At 43.4% G+C, this 21,467-nt stretch overlaps 1 protein-coding gene and 1 long non-coding RNA gene across 3 annotated transcripts in view; one reads left to right on the top strand and one right to left on the bottom strand.

Moving 5' to 3' along the window:
* The window catches only part of LOC137850629 (cadherin-6), a 104,231-nt gene that overhangs the window by 62,738 nt on the left and 20,026 nt on the right, over positions 1-21,467 (bottom strand). The window lies entirely within an intron of this gene.
* Positions 508-21,467, top strand: part of LOC137850630 (uncharacterized) — a 28,971-nt gene continuing 8,011 nt past the window's right edge. Inside the window, exon 1 of the long non-coding RNA XR_011092693.1 lies at positions 508-708. This is a non-coding gene — a long non-coding RNA (uncharacterized lncRNA). The remainder of the gene's footprint in view (positions 709-21,467) is intronic.

Below are 21,467 nucleotides of genomic sequence, written 5' to 3'. Positions count from 1 at the left end.
GCTCAGCATATTGCGGGCAAGTGAACTCCATTTATGCAAATATGCTCCAACAGGAGCAATTAACAGGAAAATAGAGGAATGCCCATTAAGACTCATTTCATTACAAATGTGCTATTAAAAGAACTGTAGATTAGTAGGTCATGTCTCTTTTTTTTGATGAAAGAGTCTCTTATTTCTTTGATCGTGGAAGTAACAGGCTGCACTAAAAGGCTATGGCTTCTTTAAAAGCCTCTTAACGCTACCCCTATTAACTGCACAGCTTAAGAAGCTGTAGCAGAAGGCAGGAGAGCTAATGTAGGTCTGCTGGCCTCCCTTCTCACAGCTCTTGATCCTCCCTGGGATCCCATTAAGGAGCTTGGAGATCTTCTCAAGCAAGACTAGATGGCCAGGAGTGGAAACACCTGTGGTGAGTCCTGGGTTCTCCTCACAGCTGGCAAAAGAAGTTGTAGCATTTAGGGGGATTGAGCCCTTTGTGAGTGATTTCAGAGTTACTAGGGCTGGATGATCACTGTTAAATGGGAATGAGGCATGCTCCCTGTTCATCTAGGGTGAATAAATACCATGCCATTACAGCAGGGATTTTCTAGCACTCTGCTCTCTAGGATATTCTTGTCCAAACAAGATGATCTCTATTCATAGTACAGCTCTAAGCTGGAACTATCTGTGATGTATCTCTAACCTGTATGGGAAATCAGCCCGTAACTTCAGGTGAGGCAAGAAACTTCACCACTTCACTGCGATCCAGCCATGGTGACTCATTACTTAACTGAGGTTTTGTGAACGCTGAGTGATGTTTCTGAAACTCTTGAAGTTCCCTGAATAGGAAACATGCATACTTGCTTTTCAAATCGCTAATCTGAGAGGTGGCTTTCTTCTTTGAAAGGGGCCTTTTAATATGTTTTTGCTAGTAATTTCATGTTTCTTAGAATATGAAAATGTATGAAAGAATAACGTTACTTGTGACTGAATAGCTTCTGAAGTATTTCATAATGCCACTTATGTCACTAGTTCTTTGAAAAACCTTAATGAGTTGTTTAATTAGGAATATTGAAGAAATTTGAATCACAAATTTATTTATTTATTTTCTGTCTCTTGGTGCATGCAGCTCAGTGTGCATATACCATTAACATCAAATGTTGTGCGGGTGACTAAGTGTCTTCTGTTATTAAGGCATGCTTCTCTGGGCATTGAACCCCATGAGAAAACACCTCTCGGGGGTTTATGATCAGATCCCTGTAAGCATGTTGCTTCTTAGGAGTAAAGAAGTCTGGGAAACATTACTTGATTTGCCTTAAAACAATGGGTGTTCACAATGTTGTTAAGTTCTTTGCAATTTTAAGTGGAATCTCTTTGGAATAGAAAGCGAATATATATGTACATATATATATATATATATATAGGGGTTTTTTTTGTTTGTTTGTTTGTTTTTTGAAGTCAGGTTTGTAATGGGGTTACTGAAAACTTCCCCTGTGTAACGGAGACTTGAATATGGTGTTTTGTTTTTAGATTTGTTCCAGCCAGACTCTGCTACTATTTTCAAGGGAATGGATTGGGGAGTCATACTGCAACTCTTAATTATACTATTAATGCTAAATAATTATGCGATCATATATGCAGCAAGCTGGGGGTTAGAAACAGCAAAGATAGTTCTGTCTTATGTTTTAGGCAACGAAAGAAGCTAATCCTAAATATACAAAATGGGCAATGCAAGTGGTTGTTCTTGGTCCAGGATTCAGAGGAGCATTGCTCTGTGCAAGCCATTGAAGGCTGCAAAATTGGCCCTTGTTGCTCAGTGGAGTTTTGATTCTGAATTAACTCCATGGAGTAGCCAGGATTGATAGCCAAGATCAAAGAGAGAAATGGATAAGCAGTTTGGGAGGAGCAGAATTAAATGAATCTGTTTCTGCATAATCTCTGCTTTCATGCCTGTAAACAGATGTCTCTGTTTAAAAAACAATGAGATACTAATCTGGACAAGAGAGACTGCCCTCTTATTTCTGAAATTCCTTTTCATCTAAAAGGTATTCCCCAAAGCAGTAAATGTTCAGGAAAAGTAATTTCAGTTATAAAAGGAAGTTGACCAACTGAAGTGTCAGTGCAGTCTCTGACACTGCTCTGTATCAGAGAGGGGTGAGTCTGCTGTTCTTCCATGACTGCAAAGAGTACTCTGTCTTCAGTTTTAGCTTGAGAAAAAACTAAACTTCTCTGATACTTTTAAACATAGCAGTGTACAGAAATAACTGGCTTTGGTCTTGTTGAAAATGATGAGAATTTCCTGAATTTTGTATCACTGGAGCTAGTTTGTTGCTTTTTTTTTAAAAAAAAACATTTTTAGTTCTACAATTGCTTTTTTCAATAGCAGCTATTCCAGTTTTATTGGTAAAATTTCTGTTAGCCCGACTTTAACAACTACTGCAGAAGATGCTGCGGCTTAAATATTAAATGAAGTGATCAAACGTTTACTGACTGTACCTAGGGAAATCCATGCTTTTGCAACAAAATATGCATTTAATTAAATCTCAGACATTCCTAAAAATTGCACTTCTTTGCACCCACGATATGTCCCACACCAAAATCTTAAATATTGCATGAGTTGTGACTGTCGCCAACTGAGGCGGCTTCCTTCTAGAGAGATAAAAGCCTCCTTCCTGTCAAGGTCACTTAGCTTTGATCCCAAAGTCCTCCCACTTTCTGCTTTCCCATTTCCTTTTCACCTCTAATTATGGGGCAAACTGATGTAAGCTGAAAATTGTCAAATTGCCCTGAAGGCAAACATGAGTGTTTATTCACCTGTCTAAGGTATCCGCGTAGTCTCAATTACCAAGGAGTTCGATCACTTAATAATCTTTATTGTATTTATCCTCAGAGTCATTTGGGGAGAACTACAAAGCTAGCATTTCTGGAGATGGAAACTGAATAGATGTAAAGATGAGACCTTCAAAGGCATTTAGAAACCTAACTTACTGCAATCAGGTCAATGGAATTTAAGCCTCTTATCATATTATGTTTTAGCACTAAATAAAAACCAGAAGATAATATGGCCACCAAAAAATCTGGGGAATCATTGTCATTTGAGCATGGATAAACTCAAACATACACATGTGTATCTTCCTCACTTCTCTGTAAGATTTTATGTGTTTCTACTCAGGTCTTACCAAATTCTGTTTTTAATGATCTTTTCTTACATAAGCTCTGAGACATTTACTGTTTTATGTTTTTCGCTTCCTGGATGAATATAGTTTCAAAACAAAATGAGAATTAACACCATCTACTTGTCTTAACAAAATGTTGTCTTTTCAGTTATGTAAGCAATCCATAGTCTATCTCTTCTAACCAGAAATTAGGTTCTCTCTATTATTTAAAGCCCTTGGAACTTAGCAACAATGCATGGTTATGTATGTGCAGGTAATACAGGGGAAGATTACCCTGGAGTTATCTGCCTCTGCTCCCTCCCCATAACCTCTAACCAGTACCCCTTTCTTCTGATTTACTGCAGGTTATTTCACACTGCAGGTTGTAAGAGAACTTATTTTCAAGCATGGGCACGTATAAAGCAGCAGGGATTATCCAAGGTTCAGGCTGTCTATGAAAAAATATGGTATTTCATTAAATGGGCAATCTGAGATTTATGATTTTAGATTTTCATTCTTTTCTGTTTAGAAATGCCAGATTGTCAAAAATTAGGAGACATTTCTTCTCAGAAAGAGCAGTCAGGCATGGGAATGGGTTGCCCAGGGAGGTGGTGGAGTCACCATCCCTGGGGGTGTTCAAGGAAAGGTTGGACGTGGTGCTTAGAGACATGGTTTAGTGGTGACATTGGTGGTAGGGGGATGGTTGCACCAGGTGATCTTGGAGGTCATTTCCAACCTTAATGAATCTACAAGAGTGTGACATATTGTCATTTAGTACCGTGTCCCAAGTGTTGAGCTTACGCGTGTGTATATATATAAATATATTATGCCTGTATCTGTGTGCTGTATACTATTTATGCAACTAAAGGCTATAGTAATGCTATTGTTAACAGTGGGAATTGAACTTTGATTTCAGTGCTGAGTGGTTAACGTGTTTCTGGCACGTTAGTGACCAGGATAGGATGGAGGCTTAAAACCATAAGCTGCTGTTGCTTGAAATCAAAGCGTGGCTTTGTCAGATGTGAACAGAGCTGAGCAACTTCAGCTTGAAAGAAAACCTCAGGTGTTTGGGGGAATAAAATCTAACACTTTGATGGCAGTTAATTTGACTGTAACTGGAAAAAGATGGGGTAAGCAGAGTTCTACTGACAGAAGTATTTATGGCACAGCTAATTGGTACGTATGCTTGTTTGGAGGAGAGCGTGTGTGCACCAGGAGTGCCGGTGTGAACACAGCTCCTGCAGCCCTGTGCCTTAGGAAGCATGATGCTGCCCTTGTTAGCCACAAACTGCAGATTTTATTCTACCTTCACATAGGCTACTTCAGGCCTTGTCTGGTCTGAAGCTTGTTGTAGCTGAACCAGCAATTGCCCAATGGGTGAGTAATGTCTAATTTGGTTCTTGTGTTACCTTAACTCTGTGAAATTGCATGGTTTTAACCTGAAGAAATTACTGTAACTGAACTTGTGGACCTATTAAAAAAGTGTTAGCAACAAACTGCCCGAAAACCCCAAGCAGACCTCAGGCCGAGGAGGAAAAAACTCTGGCCCCCAAGGGCGTCCTTCTCCCAGAGGGGAACCTGGGGCATCATAACTCACGGTGACTGCCCAGAAGAAAGGTGAGCGTAACGGGGCAGAAAGGGGGAGGTACCAAGGAATCGCTGACTAACAAACTGAATTGGGTTCTTAATGGGAATTAGCAAAGAAAATAGATAACATGGACAGAAAGTGTTAGTATCAACGTAACTGGGTGATAAATAGCTGTTTGCTTCATTTTGATTTTACTGCTGAAATGTTAATTAGGCTAACAATGAATGCTAATTGTTGGCTCCACGTACAAGGTGTGTTCCCTTGTGCCCATAATGAGACTTTGACTGTAGCACTCTATGTCAGATGGGTAACTTTTGTGCAGCACAAGTGTGGAAAAAGGGAAACTAATGAGAAGTAGTGGCACAGAGAAGGAAAAGGAGTGGCAGAAGAGAGGTTCCTCGCTTGGCAGCGCTTCAGGGCTGGGATACAGCTGCTTATCCAGCTGCGAGCCTGGGACACAGCCAGGCAAGGAAGGCTCAGGGCACAGGTGCTCCTTTTCTTCACGTCTGCATTAAGCCTGTGTCAGTGGCTCTCAGACATGCTGACAGCCCAGGGGTCAGGTATTTTATGAGGCTCCAGCACACTGAGCACGTGCAGCAGGTGTCCCTCGCCATGCTGTCAGCAGGGAGCTGCACCCAAGGCTGGGCAGCGTGCAGTCACAAAGGCTGCCATCAATGCTCACAGCATCAATTTATTTTATTTTTTTCCTCTTGAAGCAGCCCCCTGTCCTTATCAGTTTCACACCACTGGCACGAGCTCTGCGACAGAACCGGCAGCGTCAAGTTGTTAGTTGAGACCGACTGAAAGTCGGTGCCACCTCTCTGAGGTGCGACCTGTAATTTAGAGGCCTGAGGGAAGCGTGGATGAGGCTGACTTTACGCGGCCTTATTTTCTGGCATTTTGGAGGCCTGAAGTGGCCCTGCACAGTCCTGAGGGAGCTCTGTAGTCCCTGCAGCTGCCTGTGCTCTGCTGCTCAGTCTCCACCTCCCAAAATGTCTGTAGCACTGCAGCTAGGTGCTGCAGCCCAAGCCGTCCTGGTCGTGCTGCTCCCTGTGCTGGCATGTAAGTGAGCAGAGTCACTGATGTTCAGTTCCCATGCAAATGATGAAAACATGGGGAGAATGTCCTTCCTGGCTCAGTCTGGGGCTTTTAAAGCTCCCTTAACACCTCCTTAAACAGACCCTTGAGCAAACACGGGGAACCTGGGAGAGTGATGGATGGCTCCCTGTTTATGCCCAGTTGCGGTGTGCAATGTGACGCACGAGTTGGTTTTCTCAGTCATGAGAGGGGAAAAAAAAAAAAAGAAAATCAAAACAGCCCTCCAGACTGCATATACCTCACTGCTGTTGAATGCTGAAGACAGAAAGGGAGCGCAGAGTATGGCATTTCAGTGGTGTCGCACACCCGTAGAGCTGACATGAGGAAGGGGACAGGATGGGGCCTCCCAGATAAAAGCACCTGAGCCACGCATCCTGGATAAGCATATAAAGGAAAATGAGCTGTCTCCAAGGAAAAATGGTAATGTCTGGCCTTCCCTTGCCATTCTTTCTCAAAGAGGGGAGTAAAATATATCACCCCTGCTTCAACTCTGCATATTCAGTTAAGCCTAACATTTTGATTTATTAATAGCACAACTTCCCTCCTCTGTTCCCCCAGGTAAAGAATTCAATCTTTTCAAGGAGGTGCACTTTTATGCATACTTATGGGCAGGCAAGGTTCACAGAGGGTGACTCCCTACAAGAAATGTGTGTCTTAATGTCAATTTGTCTCTGCATTTGCTGGAGGACCCTGTAGTAACCTGGATGAGTACTTGCAGTAAATTGAGAACAAAATACGATGTCCTGGAAAGTATAGGCTAGCTTGAAACATGAGGGGGAAAAAAAAAATCCTTGTCCCTGTTAAAATTAGCAAAGTTGTTACAAAATGGAGAGATTTCCCTTTGTGTTCCGAAGTAATTTAGAAATGATTTTTTTTTCTTATTACAGCTGTTTGGTGAGTGGGATGGGAGAGAGACATAACTGATGAATGTGCTTGTCTCTGACATGGGGGGATGTAAGCACAGCCTGCGGCTGCGGGAGAAGGGAAGATTAATTGTCAGTTGGTCTATTGTGCGAAGCTTTGAGGAAAAACTTCTGCAGGGTTGCATCTACACTTCTAAACTCTTTTTCTTTCCTTGGATACATGTGAAAGTAATGCTCGCAGTTCTGGTTGTGGCAGGAAGGATGTTGAAAGGCGAAACTGCAGGAAGAAAATCAGAAGTAGAATGGGTCACTGTCTGACTGCTGAACGTTTCACAGCCTGGGAGGGGTAGGAAGGGAGCAGCAGACAGCTGTGGCTTGGGCAAACAGAATTTCCCCTGGGGCTTAAAAGGGAGCACAGGCTGGCACTGCATGTCTTCCAGTCACTGTGAGGGGGAGCCCTGTGAGCCCTTTGAGTCTATAACCCTATTCCTTATACTTTTGGCTGGGTAACGTCAGCCTTGTGCCTGTGGCTCTCTTCTGCCTGCAACTACACTTGTTTTAGTCATTGTTAGCTTTTTTTTTTTTTTTTTTTTTTTTTTCAAATTTGCTTTTAATTGCACTCTAAAACTATTGTTTCTTACTTTATTTTCATCCTCGCAGTGAAGAACACTGTGTGGCAGCAGTAGAGTAAAATCTATAAATTTTACTTGAGACAAGGAAAAAAGCTCTGAACAATTTTTTTAAATCTTTTTTTTTTTCTTACTTGCTGGTTATTTATAGGCTTGATCTCCAACCCCACACACTAGCTCACCTCTGTACCAAACCACATTAAGTCTTAATGAGAAAATCTTTAGGGTGAGATCATAACAAATAAATAGCTATTTACCCATGAGTCCTCTCTGTTGTTTCTCTTTTGTGTATGTGTGTTGTAGCATTTCTGTGGCTGATAGGATCAAAGCAGTCTGGCTTTTGTATTCCCATAGCTGGTCACAGGCTATATGAACATTTTTCAAATGCAACCTTCCACCCAGGACATGTACTAGCTCTCAAGGAGGCATAAAGGAAACATCCCAATCCAATGACTGCTGCAGATGTGTTCAATAAAGGAAGAGCTGTAACTACACAAATTACCTTTGCTAAGCTGCAGGGTGCTGCAGAACTCCTGGAATGAGTTTCTCCCTGCCACACTTTTCATTCTCTCTGCTGGTTGTGAATGAATACAAATTAAGACGAAATCCCTCAAAGAGGTTATAGGCCTATACAAATATCTTACAAGAGAATTGGACTGCTCGTACTGCTTATTTTTTACATTGCTATAGTTTTAGGAAGAAGGGGATGTTACCTCTTTTAGAAACCTCTATTGGTAGGGGAGGAAACTGAGACATTCAGCACAGCTGACTGGCAATTTCATTACAAGTCTTGCAATAATCAATATTTTAATTAAAGCCCCAGCTCCTGGAGATAGGTTATTGTGTGCAAATCTTCATTTTCATTTAGGAAAGCATGTTTCTAGCCTGATGTTTGCCAAATAACACTGGAAAATATAACCTGTGTCCCAGCCACCCAAAAGCTAGAATGCAGTGGAAGCAAATCTGTCCTTATGATGTTTTTTCATTGTTTGAGACAAAATACCTCCTGTGTTGAAAGCCCAACTCGTTCATGTTGGGGCCAGGCCCCAGGCTTTTAAGCATGGCATGGTCAACTCTGGGCACTTACACTGAAGATCTGAAACATGCTGAGACTGAGAAGAGCAGAAAGAAGGGGCCATGGTAGCCTGGAGTGGAGTGAAGAGGGGAGAGGGATGCAAAATGCCTGCTGAGATCAGGAGGAACAGAATAGTTGCAGCAAACTCTGTCCGCTAGCTGCGTCTCCAGGAGGAACAAAGACGTGCTCTCTGCTGGAGAGTGAGAAACTAACAGGGAAAAATTGCTGTATTACCTTCTACTGAGGAAAACATCTTCTTAGAGATTGATTTGCTCCATCTTTTGTCTTCAAAATACCATTGAACAGTGCATTCAATACTGCCAATAACACGTAAGCCCTGGTTCCAGTCTGTACACAACCTGGGCTCTCTCCAGACCTAACCTCCCAGCCCACTTCTTTCACCTGTGGCATCCTCAGCTCTGCAATGTTTTAAGAAATCTACCTGCTGCTTCTTCTCTGGCAGAGGTGCAAAGGAGCTGGTCGTCATTTGGCTTTGTAGGTGTGGAGGCAGCATTTTAATTGTTCCTCTGCACATACAGGTCTATTTTACTTCTCCTAGCAACTACTTTGTAGGTTCCCTCCTGCTGCACAACCCTGGGACATGAGACCAGCAGTTTACCCACGAGTGAGATGTTCTCCTATAGTTTTTTTGCTGTTTGTGGATTTGCTATGCACGATCAATTTTAAATTGTTATAAAAAGAACCAATGTGAAAGAAATCCAAAACCAGTAGCGAAGTGTTGCCTTTAAAACTAACAGCATTTTGGCTCCAGGCCAAGCAAGCTGAGAACAAATGGAAGAAAAATTCTCTTAAAATATTTAACATTACAAATGGGATTATATTGGATTACAAATAATCAAACATGTCTGTTTATTTTAAAAAAAAAAAAAAAAAAGACATGCACGTCAAGTGCAGTTCTGTAGCTTGTGTGTTTGCTACTAGCCAGTAGTTTAGTAAAAGCCTCTTATGGGTCAGCAAATGATACTTTATTCTTTACTGTTTTTTTGACTCTTTCTGATGTATTCAGAGGATTCTTGCATGGGTTTCCAGAAGAGTGGTGTGGGATCCGTACCCAGTTAGCAAATGGTGATTTCTCCTTCCTTCCCCACTTGATGAACCATACCATGTTACACATACAACAGCGGCCGTGGACCGACTTTTTTTGTTGTATCAAATTGTTGGTGTGCATGTATCCAACTGAACATGTGATCTGCTCAGCCACAAGCTGGCAACATAGGTAATTTGAAGCCTTTTTTCTCCCAAATGTGGCTGATAAGTGTCTACTTATATAATTGGCAGAGTTTGGGGAACAAGCTATATTCATTTGTTCTCTTTTAAAAAGACCAGTACATCAGGAAGATAAAAAAAAAAAATAAATTAAAAAGGCAAAAGGAATGTAGTAAGAGTGGTTATTATGTGGGACTTTTAACAGATTAGTGACAGTTGAGAGACAAAGAGGGTTGAAAACTGCAAAAGCAACTTCCAAATTATGGAAGTGATGTTTGTCCAACCCCTGAAATAAGATAGTGAATAGTATCAGTTCACGAAGTCTGGACAGGAGCACTGGGGCCCTGAAGCTCAATATTGAGAGCCTTTGAACCTTTTCTCAGCTGCCAGCTGACCCTAGAGGTGCCAAAATTCCCCAGGCACTCGTGTTTCTGCCATCAAAGCCCTCCAGGTGCGTGCACTTCTGCTACTGAGAAAGGGCAAAATTATGCAAATCTGATGCAGGCAGGCAATGTGGCAGCTAATGCTTGGCACCATTCACGAGCTAGACCCTCCTTTTCCTATTTCCCCTCAGGAGCCCCAGCTGGGACATCAAAATGCATCTACCAAATCGGAACAGCTTTCTAGCCTGTTTCCCACCTCCAGCCCCCATGCTCTGGTGGGGCTCTCCGAGCTGGATCCTTTTCAATGTGCTGTGCTGAGGCTGTGTAACGTGCCGTAATATTCACAGCACAGATTAGCACCCAGGCTGTCCACCTGACTCCTATCCACCAGACCTAAGCCTCCTTTCCCGTCTTTCTTTGGCCCAGTAGCAAAAGGAAACTTTTGGCTCAAGTTCCTTCTCCCATCTGATTATTTTCCTCTTCCCCGCTCCTGCCTAAGTGGGTAGAGCACAAACTGTGTTGCAGCCCTGCCTTACACAACCCAGCGGGCTCAGACGGGGGAATGAGGTCTCATCCACATGTTCTTTCTGCTGCAGCTGTGTTGGCTTAAGAGCTTTTTTGTCACCAGACACTCATCTGCACACCCTGCCAGGAGAGGAGCCCGTTAGCTGTACTACTCCTTAATGCATTTCAGCTGAAATAAACTCAGTGCATCTTGCAGATCTCAAGCAAACCCCTACAATCTGGACCTGAAGGAGGTGAGGAGGGCACTCAGGAGGGGTCTAACCTAAGAGGGATGTCTGGGATGATGGCCAGCAGATGGAGGAGTGGTCTCTCCTTCACCCGCAGCATGCAGCAAGAGGAGCACGGAGGAGCAAGACCTCAGCTGCATCGTGCAACGGGGCCATTGCAGCTTCTGTGCAGAATAGATGAAGGGACTGAAGTGCGTCCACGCCCCTGTGCTTGCCTCTGTTTTCTGGCCTGGTCTGCAAGATGCCAATTTAGCTATTAAGGTCTAACAGCAAAATGGAAAGCTCAATTATAAAAGATGAAATGTTGTGTTAGAGGTTAATAGAACGGTCAGATAAACAACTCAGTTGTTGTATTTCATCTCCCTATTACCAAATGACTGGTTTGTCACTTGTATGCTCCCACCCTCCTCTACTCGCTTTCCATGCTTTTTTTTTTTTTGCTTGTAATGCAGCTGATTTATATATGATCTTTCTTCTCTTTGAAGATAACAAAATATAACTAAGACTTAGCTACATTGCTTTAGCTAAAATATCTCCTGTCCTCTTATCCCTCAAACCACATCTCTTGCTTCAGTCATGCAGAAATGGATGAAATGGGAATCGGCTTGGGGGATTTAATCACGGTGCCGAAAGGCAGGGAGAGCCCTAGGGATTCGGCACCCTCTTTTAGCCGTGTGACGTTGACACCGGAGAAATTTGAGATGAATGTATTTGATAGAAGGGAGCCTGCACATCATCTCCATTAAAATCCTCACTTTTTTTCCAGTTTCACTGCATACTCCACACTTAGACACTTCTGCCAGAGGAGTTGAAAAGCACTTTAAAGGCACTGAGTGGAGCCTCGCAACACTTCTTTATGCTAAGTGCTATCTTTATTTAAAAGATTGAAGGGGGAAGCAGAAGAGGGAAGGGAAGCCAAGAGGGATTAGTGCCAAGAGGGACTTACAAAAATACTTGCGTGAGTTAACTTAATGGGAATTAGGCACCAGGCTGACTTCTGTGCATCCCGAGAAGGCATCTCGCTCCCATGGATGAGCTCCCTCAGGGGCTTTTGCAAGTCTCTTGAACTAACATTGTATCTCTGTAAATCTCAGAAGATTGTGTCAAGCCTGAGCCAACTGTGATTAGTTCTGAACATTTCTGCCTCTCATAGACTTGAAGCAAATGGGATTTGGGGCTGTAGAAGAAGCAACCCTGTACGTCTCTGAGGGTTTGACAGCGAGCCTGAATAACCCAGAGGCTTGCCATCCTAGCGTACCAGCCAGCTGCATGTGCTCACACACGAGAGGTCCACAGGTGTGCCCAGGGTCATTATTTACCTGGTACTGAGAGTAGCCCAGGACAGCCCCCAGAAGGTGAACACCTCTGTGGGGCCATGCACATGCCCATCCATAATGGAACGGGGATAAAATCTGGCTCAATTCAGGGCAGCCATGGGGATGGTGCTGCTTCTTGGCATAGGTAGGGGAAGGGCAGGACAGGGCAGGAGCCAAGGCCGTAAAGGCTATGGGGAAGCAGCCTGCTCCCCCTGAATTACTGGGATATCTGGTGGCTCTGTTGTGGCAGGCAGTTCAGAAATGCTCAGTATTTGCAATGTAAGGCTTTCTTCTTTTCCCGATCCCTTGATCTCTGTGATTACACAAGCCTTTTGAATAAGAGGATGTGCTTTAAAACCTTATTGTCTTTTCAAAGCCGAAGCAACGTCTCCCTCCCCATAAAATATCAGCAAGACAAGGGAAAGTATAAGGTAGAGATTGAATGATACGTAGACTGCTACATCCCCAGAGCATATACCTAATGCTAGTTCACTGCAGACGAGACACTGTCAGTTGTTTTGAAACCTCTTCATACATTTTACAGTGTGCTGCAAAAGCAGCAGGCTTGGCCCCGGTGCTTCTCTGATCACGAAGCAAAGAGAAAAGCAACAGCAGAAATGAGAGCTACGTCTGCTGATACAGGGAGCACTATCTAACCTGCTGGAGCACTGCTGATAGGGGCTGCATGCAGAAGTGTGTGTGTTTGCTCAGGTGTGAATATATGCATTGCCTCCCTTTGTTTACATGGATGCTTTTGTTTCCTGTGTTTATACAAGCTTGTTTGAAAGGCTGGCACATCTCATCTTTGAAGCTGTGAATCCCTCAAATTCCATCCAAACACACTGCCAGCAATCCACAGCTGTACACAGCAAGAGCAAGTGAATAAAACAAGTGTAACTGGAAGGAAAGCAATGCTGCTTTGCTCTCGTGTGAGCTTTCGCTTTAGTCCTGTGAAGGACCCAATTTAGCAGAGCACTTTACTTTCGAGCTGTATACTTTTACTGAAGACTGCTACCAGACCTACAGATAAAGATGTACTTGAATGCTTTGCTGAATTGAGGCCTAAGCAGCAGAGCATTACAGAGAAAATTTTGATCATTATCTAAGAAATGATGGGCTGGCATCATGCTGATGGAAGTACTTTTTCAATACACATAAAACAGTAGGGATTACAGGCAGGTGAGGAATGGATTTTTGCATCTTATCTCTCACTCATTGAAATAAATGGCTTTATGTTTCCAGCAAGTTTATTTAACTTACTCCTTCCAAACAGGCATTTTGGGTAGGCAAGAAGTTGAACGAACTCCTCTGATTGTTTAGCAAGTTTGGGGCAGCCTCAGTTTTCCTCCAGCAACACATCTGTAAGTGTGATGGAAGGCTCTGTGTAGGAAGTTTCGCACTGAGACTTCCCCTTTGCCAAGTGGAGAAGAACATTTTCTCTTACAGTGTGCTGGCAGATCAGGCGTGCGGTGACTCTCTTTATCGTCGATGCTGGAGACCCCTGCACCTTGCCTTTCCCAAAGTACCGAGCCTTTGTGAAACTGGGAAAAGCAAACAATCGTCTGGTAACATAAATGTCTTCCTGAGTTAACAATTTCCCTTGCAGGGAGAGAGAGGGGATGGGAGAATTTGAATTTGAATGTGCCCCCCACTCTGCACACACGCACGCATACACACCTCCTGCCAAAAGATGCATCTGGTTCTATAAAAATCCCGGATCCTCTTGCATGAATGCAATCTGAAGTCATAGGTTTGCATAAGAACCAAATCCTCAGCCAGAGGGCTGTGAAGTATCTGTCAGCTCGTCAGCTGGATGCATACAGAGTGAGCTATTTAGGGCTGATGTTGCTGCTTGGAAGACAGGGACTCGGTTACCTTTTTTCTTTGGTGCACCTGTGGCCTGCCTTGTCTATGCCGTTAAGACTTCTTGCTTTTACCTCGCCTCATTTGAGCTGAGGGCAGCCTCGTAGCAAGTGGCTAACATTCGGCTGCCCTAACCCTCGTGGGAGGCAAACCTTTCCCTGGGAAATGCTGAAGGAACGCGGTGCCTTGTGAGTGGGGTGGGGAAGGAGAGCCTGACCAGTGTCAGGGGGAGAGAGGCCCTTTTAGTCAACAAAGCCAAGAGATGTGTGCCTGACCCAGCTGGTCTGCAGGGAGGTGGCTTGGGAAAGGTCTGCTTTTATAAAGGAAGCATCTGCAGCAACACAAGGGCCATGTGAAATAGTGCGAAGTGGGGTTCACCAGATCCTCCCACGCTCGCCTCAGGCCATGCATGCTCTGCTTTAATTTCTGGTTCAAGCAGCTATGGGCTTTGAACAAAACTTCAGCCCAAACTATGCAGGTTAATCAAATAGAAAATCAGTGTAAAGTTGACCATATCTTTCTGCAGATAATTGCCTTCATAACAGAGGGCATTACTGAGTTTCTACCCTTTAAAAAAAAAATAAAAGGAAGAAAATGAACCATGCTTTTGGTCCCACTGCCTCTAGATCAGCTACAGATGTCTACAAACTTTCAGGATATTACGCAGAAGAGACACTGCAGTCCTATAACAGTGATGGTGTCAGAATTACTTCCTAGATGCAGGTGCTGGCCAGCAAACCTGAAATTAAATCTCACTGTGATGTTCTTTATCTTATTGCACTGAAACAAATGGGATAGTGGTTCACTGCTGACTCTTTCTCAAAGTGTGGTCTGTGACAGCGATCTTGGAAACGGGTCTGCAAGGCGAGCTCTCCCATTCCTGCTCTGAAGTGCTCTAGGAGATTAAAAACAGTGGGATGGAGAAGGAGAGGTTGCTGAGCAGTTAATGGCACTAGAATGGGGAGATTGCATGTTGTGATGAACATTGCCATAGTTTGTGACCTTGCCTGGTGCATGCGGTGCTGATTATATGAAAGGATCAAGCAGATGTGAAGGAAAATCGAGTTTCATCTCCTCCCAGCTATCACAGGCCCTCTTTGGTAAGTGGAGGATTATGATACTTTAGGAAAATAATGTATCTATCTGTGTGTGGCTGCAATAATGATGGATTTTTTATATTTTTCCCCCAACCAAAGTAACTGTGATTGATGCAGCTGGATGCAACCTATAACGAACACTAAGGTTAATTGGAGCCAAGGGCACAGCAGTCCTTAAGTAGCATTATTCTGTGGTGCACTCATGTGCTGTCATTAATTTTCCTATTTGTTTGACTTTACAAAAACACACAGAAAAAAAAATATCTGAAAAGAACAGAAAAAAGAGCTCAATTATACCTCTTACAAGGTAGTACTGAGGATGGGGAGGAGCTGAATCACCCAAGTGCTTGATGACATTATGCTTTTGTACAGCACAACGCCTCCAGGTAACTGGAGAGAGCATACTGTGCAGTGGCATTTGCTACATCTGTGTTCTTCCGTCTCTTCTAGCTGGTGCATTAAAAGGCTGGGCATCATCACACTGCCAGGCCACAGGTATTTTTAATACAGCAGAGTTCAGCGTGAGTCAGAATTCAAACTCCCGATGCAAACACCAGGACAATATGTCGAACATAGGATGAAAGCCATTTTGTTGGATGAGAACAAACAGGTGGCAGATCTAGACTGGTGTCACTCCTTTGAAGGTGGCCAGCACTGGGTAAAGGAGTGGTCACAGATCCCAGCAACAAGCTGATGTGGGGGTGATCTGCCTTCCATGTGGGGGTCCTGGTTTGGTGGAGGTAGAGACTGCTCTGAACTCTGAAGATCTGCGGTGTTTACGGCCTTTCCAAAAGCAGCTGTGGGGACCTTAGAGCATTCTTATTCACAGACAATTTTTTCTGGCCACACACATCTCCAGTTCCCTTTTGGATGTTACTGAAATTGGGTTTAGCAGAATTATGTATTGCAGTGGCTCCTGCAGTACAACAGTTTCATGTTGCATGAAAAAAACATTTCCTCTCCTCAGTATTTATTCGCTCTGGGAGTGGACCACAAAGCTTTGTGTTGTGGAGCATACTGCGAAGGGCAGAAGGTAGCGGGAATTACAACAGACGTGAATGAGGACTGATAAATCACAGAGACCTGACAAAGGATGTTTGTCTCTGCTGATCCCACAGTGTTGCACAAATATGCAAGACAAGTCAAGCCCATGAAACACGTGAAACATTGTACGCTTGTCAGAATACTCCAAACAAAATCCCACCAGCCTACTGCCTCCCCTCCCAACAAACAATGCGGTGCAAGATCTGTTGCTTTATTACAGAAGTCAACAAGTCAGAAATGATTCATATCCTTATGTAAAGTAGATTTTTACAAGGTTTTGTTTGAATGAATGGTGATTGCCAGAAAATGGCTATATTAGGACATGTATAAGAAAAGATTTCAGTGTAATATAAGCAAGGTGGTAAACTAAGTTCAAATTAAAAGTAAAATTAGGTCCCTGTTATCTATCTGAAGTGATATCCTAATTTCTGATACCTTTGCAAGATTTTGGGGCAACCAGTAACGTGCAAGGTACAAAAATTCATTCCATGATAACAGACAAATAATGATGTTTGGCCATCAAAAATAAATATACACAGCAGGAAAAAATGACAGGCATCTCCGTGCTGCCTACATGCAACTGTGTATGGGTGCTTTTTCACACTTGGACCCTTGCAACATATTGCATGTGAGTGAGGGAGAGGAGGAAATGGAAGCGGGGGCAGGATTTTTGCATGTCGTAGATACTGTTAGCAGATTTTTTGACTCTTTCCGTAAGACCTTCTGCCTGCTGTGCTTCATACATGAGAAGATTTCAAGATCCTTCCCTTGCTATCACTTATTCTAACAACTATGTGTGCCCTGATAAGACTGTTTTCTTGGACATATTCTTATTAGTGCTCTTAAACATGATATGCCTCTTTTGGCTCAGCTGCAGCACAGAATTGTAGATGCACTGGGAAATTAGGACATAGCTAGGGTTTTCCAGACTACTGAAAACAGCTAGACTTCTGAAGAAAAGCAATTATTATTGCTTTTAGATTAGTCCTTTCTTGGGAAACATGGTGCCCTGCCATGGTGTCCAGTATCACATAGAAATTTATTGGGTGGGCAGTAACTTGTAATTGTCAAACCAATAAACAATGGAAAAAACAGGAGGGGTGAGGAGTGGCAGATAAAATTCAAGCTCCTGAAAATCATTTCCGAGTCTATTTCACGTTCAGAATTTTAATTATTCATCGAAAGAAACCAGAATGACTGACAGGATTACAATCCTTTTTAGTGGGCCCTAAAAAGCAATCAAGATATTAACTCTGCTGGTTTTGCTCATTTGTTTTGTTATGTTTTAGTTTAGTGTGGAAATGTAATTAGAAAGTAAGAAAAAAAAAAAAAAGGTCCAATTTGAGACAATATATTCCTTAGTTGTTGTTTTTGTGTATTACAGTATTACAACGATAGTAGAACAGTGTTCACCTGTTGTAAAGGCCTGTATTTTATAGGGGGATATATTGATGGGACATAAGAAATAAGACTTGGGGCAGTACATTACCACAATGAGCAATATCTTGCTTTTGGCCACTATCAAGTGAAACTATTTTATCATGCATCTCTCAGCTCCTCAGTATGACGTTACATGATCCAGCAGAAACCATATGGTACAAACTCCTACGCAGTTGCAAAGCATTCGGGCTTTAAAATGAGTGCCACGAATCTTTCTGCCAATGCTTTGTGCTTCTAGAAATGATTACAAAGTCGGCTTTGCACAAAGGGAGCACAGGGGAGCGTGATTCATTCCAAGCAGTGGCTTTAGAGCAGCTTGGGGAGTAAAGGTAAGGTTAAAGGTGGCTTTAAGTCCTTCTCATACACCACTAGTCCTCACTCAGTTTCTGCCAGATCATACCCTTGATCTCTTCCTTTCCCTTACTGCAATGTTTTGCCATTTTTAAGCTGCTTCTGCATGTTCTCTGGGTCTCAGGTGGGCTACAGGATGTAGCAAAGGGTGAAGTGCGCTGTGCACTCCTGCAAACTAGATGTCTATTATGGAGAGACTTGTGATTATGGGAAAACTAGACTCAGTGCCCCAAATGATTCCTTTTAGTGCTATGCTCCCAGGAAATTCGGCAATATTTAGAGTAGCCTGAAGGCTATTTTAAGTTGTGCCAGCTGCTAAACACAGCAGGGATGCACCAGGACAATAAAGGACATTTTAGACCAAGCCCTGACTTATATTCTCTGCAGAGAGTGTGATTTAAATAAATAAATAAATGCTAGAAAATCTTGACTCAGCCTGTGAATTCACCTATTTTGGGATAAGCTTTCCAGGGCTGAGTTTAGGCTGAGGACAGATTTATACTGGAGGAACAGTGACAATCTGCACTAATGCAAATAGGGTCAGGCCGTGGAAAGGGACTAACAATAGCAGATTTATTTAAGGCTAACGATTGATATTTGTGACCTAGCTGTCTGGAGGCTGAGCTTTTTGGTAGCAGAGTTTTTGTTCATTAAGCCGACACCTTAACCCATTTACAGTCCCCAGTAACGCAACTCAACTGCACGGGTGCTTCACCAAGCTATTTAGAAAGGGGGAACAGTCCAAGGCTGGGCCCCGGCTGCCGGCAGCCCCCGCTTGAGGTCGCTGCAGGCTCGGCTGAGGCACGGCCCGGCCCGGCCCGGCCGGGCACGGCACGGCCCCGACCCCTCGGGCGGGCTCCCGGCGGCCGGGAGGGGGAAAAGGGTCTCGGTGGCTGGCAGAGGCTTCGCAAAGCTGCTGCTACAGCAAGCTACGTGCACCTCACCGCTTCCTAGGCGTGTGCTTAGTGTGACAATTAAAATAAATAAATAAATAAAATCTTTTCCTTTTTTTTTTTTTTTTTATTATTATTATTTTTATTTCTATTTCTTTTGAGTGCTCAGCTGGAAGCACGGAAATTAACATGGAGTGAAATATTTATGGGAGCTTAACGCAGTTTAAGAGCGTTATTTTCCCTGCCGTCAGGCACCAAGGCCAATTAACTATTTCCAATGAAGTGGCCTAAAACAAAATAACGTGCGGCGAGAAATAGCAACTGCACGGTTATAGCTGGGCTGTGCAGCGAAGAGAGGCTGACCCCGAACGCAGAGGTGAATGATTCTCTGACAGCAAAACATAAAGCTGCTATAGCACGAAGAGGCAACAACTGGATGAAATCACATTGGGAATCAACGCTATTAAACGCCGCTCTCCTGAAGTGCCGTTTGCTAATCACAAAGCCTTTTGGTTGTCTAGATGTGCCTCATACTGCCTCAGGTCCTGTGGCATGCAGCACAGAGGGACAGACTCCTTCCTGCTCATCTGCCGCGTTACGAAGTTTGGTCGTGTTCTGCGAGGCTCTGATAGACAGCGCAGCTGAATGTATACAGCGAGAGAAATGCATCCAGTTTTGTCTCTGAATGACTCGAAATTAGCTAATCATCTGTCTCACAAAGGCTGCGGCTATGTGTTTTATTACTCCACATTTTTCAAAATTACATTTTACAATGTCTAGCGTTTTTGACGTCTGAACAGTTGGAGCTGGAAGTTTGCGCCTCGGATGGGGAAGAAAGTTAAAATTTCTCTGAAACGGATGAGGTCATGTTTACAGACTCACAACCAGACTGTTGCTTGTGCTGTTGTTTGCTCTTCGGGGTTGGGTTGACAGTCTGACTGCCATGGTGACCCTCTGGAAACCTGGCAGCGTGCAGCAGCACTTCAGCAACTGAGAAAGACAGAAAGCTAGCGCTAGATTACAGGATAGCTCATAGCAAGGCAAAAACTTTGGCCGAAATCCCGCAATCCCAACGGCTGCATTTATTTTTCACATTGATGATTTATGATCACAATTTTCTCCCACTTTGTAATGACACCTCAGGTAAACTGTCTTGCTCACCAAGCAGAGCGTGGCTGTAATGGGGAGGACAAGTGCACCGCAGTCTCACTGGCGAAGCCTGACAAAAATCTTAAGATGTTCTGATGCTTTCGGGTGCTGAAAAAACAAGCTCAGAGTGGCTTTCCAAATGACAAATGTTTTCCTGGGAGCCCAGGATGAATATATACAGCAACGGTTATTTTTCAGCTGCCATTTTTCACGGTTCAACCAACTTTGAGTTATTTGTGCTGGAACAGTATCTTAAAGAGACCTAAAAAGGAGTTGTTTTCAAGGTATGTTGTAACAATCTTCCGTAAGATCATTACACGCAATGATAGGATCTTCCTTAAGCCTTTCTGAATGATAAGCAAAATTCTCAGAGTGGCTACACATGTAAGTGCTTGAGACTACTTGTGTCCCTAAAAATACACCCATGCATAAGTATTTGCAGGATTGCGATCATCTGGTCTAACTGGAGTCCACTGCAACTGTTATTAAATATACCGATGACTTTGTCTTGCTGTTACAAGAAGCAGCAGCAAGTTTAGTTGCAATTCAATGAGATTTTTTTTTCCAAACACCAGAGAAGAAGGAGCTTTGCCTTGAACTAGCACTCAGGTTTGACAGCGCTCGAGAGCTGTCTCCTGAGCTCCTGCTGGGGTCCAAGCCTGGCGTAAAGCAGCGCTCAGTGCTTGCTGCCTGCCCTCACTGGGGGTCAAACTCTGTCTGCAGCACGGGGCTATGCAGCGGGCTGCAACGTGCAGAGCCCCCAGCCCTCCCAGCTGCTGCCCCAGCACCGCGTCGCACGGTGCCTAATTCATCCTGCTGATAGGCAGCGTTCATCAGCCCGGAGGTGGCACGGGGCTGGTGCTGCTCGGCTGCTGTGGTGGGACCCCTGCCCAGCGCAGCGCTGGACCCTGGCACAGGAATCAGCAAGCGCTGGGATCTGTGGCATGGTGCCAAACTGCCCCGTGAAGATATTCTCATCACCTTGGTATCGAAATCAACAGCACTGCTATCAAACACCGCCTGGGAGAGACATCTGCTATCTAAATGGGTTGTATCAGATGAAAGGAATTGAGGCACGAAAATCCAGCACTTCACTTTTTCCTAAAATAATCAGTACTTTTAAGCAGTTTATCTGTTTATTAACAGGAAGGTTTTAAAACATTTTGCTTGAGCTGACATTCTTTAATTATAATATTCACACTGCTGAATATGCAGTCACACCAGCAAAAGCTCCATTGTGAAAGAACACGCAGATTCAATCTGTTTCTTTCTGTATATTTTTCTAACTTGTTCATGTATTTTTTTCCATTCATAATTATTTTTTGTTTGCTTCTCATATTTCTTCTTAAATGTATGTGTTGTTTTTTTTTCTTCTTACTCCGTTGTTCCACTTGAAAACACCAGGATTAGCATGCAGATGTTTTTTTGATCAGAGACTTTTTTTTAATCATTCCCATTTTCCACAGCCTATTTGGATAGCTGGGGATTTTTTTTTCTTTGTTTGTTTTCAGCCCTGTCTTGTTGCTTTTCTTCTGATAAATGCTTTACCCTAGTCTTCTGAGTGTAAA

This window comes from Anas acuta, chromosome 2 (genome assembly GCF_963932015.1).
Source record: "Anas acuta chromosome 2, bAnaAcu1.1, whole genome shotgun sequence".
Classification (NCBI taxonomy): Eukaryota; Metazoa; Chordata; class Aves; order Anseriformes; family Anatidae; genus Anas; species Anas acuta.
Note: the sequence above shows the minus strand (reverse complement) of the source record. Positions and strands in the feature narration are given on the sequence as shown.